Source organism: Echinops telfairi, unplaced genomic scaffold (genome assembly GCF_000313985.2).
Source record: "Echinops telfairi isolate 266 unplaced genomic scaffold, ASM31398v2 ScPeMD7_7463;HRSCAF=8501, whole genome shotgun sequence".
Classification (NCBI taxonomy): Eukaryota; Metazoa; Chordata; class Mammalia; order Afrosoricida; family Tenrecidae; genus Echinops; species Echinops telfairi.
This window is the reverse complement of record NW_022111363.1, coordinates 3,303,267-3,304,437: the sequence shown is the minus strand read 5'-3', so window position 1 is coordinate 3,304,437 and position 1,171 is coordinate 3,303,267.

The window sequence follows — 1,171 nt, the reverse complement described above, 5'->3', positions numbered from 1 at the left end:
ACCTGATCCCTTCGACACCTCATGGTTGCATAGGCTGGTGTGCTTCTTCCATGTGGGCTCTGTTGCTTCTGAGCTTGATGGCCGCTTGATTACCTTCAAAAACTCTCCTTTCTCTCCTCAGCTGTGCCTGTGCTGAGTTGAGCCAACAATAAGTCTTCAGGCACAGCCAGACTTTGTCTCAGAAATAGCTCAAGGATGTCAATATAGGAATAATTGAAGATGATTTTTTTTGTCTTAGAAGCACCCCAAGCAGGTGTGATGATGGGGCTCCTGTTAGGTAGAGAGGGTTATCTCTCCCATGCCTGCAACGGCCCACATAGAGGAGGTTGGAAAGAATTCAGGCCACCATTAGACACCTATAAAGACCCCAAACTCAGCATGCTCATACTTAGGCCCCCGAGCCAGGTGGGAGGTACACCTGGGTGGGCCAAACTAGACCCAGGCTCATGACATCACCCAGGTGGGCCTAACTCAGCCAATGGGGTCAACCTCATGATGGTATTCATCAACCACACCTTCCCCCACCCACGGGGTGAGCTAGCATTAGAGCAGGTAACATGCTCTGGGACGCTCTCTTAACCTGCCACATGTCAGAGGCAGAAGGAGGGGGAGGAGTTCCCTCCCCCATGTGGGTGAGCATGTGCCTGTTCTGGGTCTATTCTGGGCCCATGGCTTCTGGGCCCACATGTTCTCAGTCTCCAGGGTTCTTGGGCTTCTGGCCTCTTGGGATTCCCTCGCACCTCCCCCAGTTCTGCACGCATGGGCGCTCTTTTCCTCGTGGTTGTTCAAGTCCAGTTGTGAACCCTTTGAGACTGTAAAACCTGAAACTTGTCCCATCCTTCATAAAAATCCACTTGGATTACCAAATGGCTTCAGCATGTATTCTTTCATCTTGGGAAGCCAAGAGCCGATGTCTGACCCACTCCAGAAACCTTATACTCCCACTGGAATAGCAGGTTTTAATAAAACCAGTCCTGGTGATTTTTACCAGAGTACATTATTTGATTGATTAATTTACTTCCAGTAATTATTGGCCAAAATTATTGGAATATCAGGTCAACACACGAACAGAGAATTATTTGCTGGAGTTTTAGATAATCTCCTTGCCGAGTCTAATACAGTCCATAAAAGATTGATTTTGACAACAAACCCAGGGACAAAGGGACAAAAA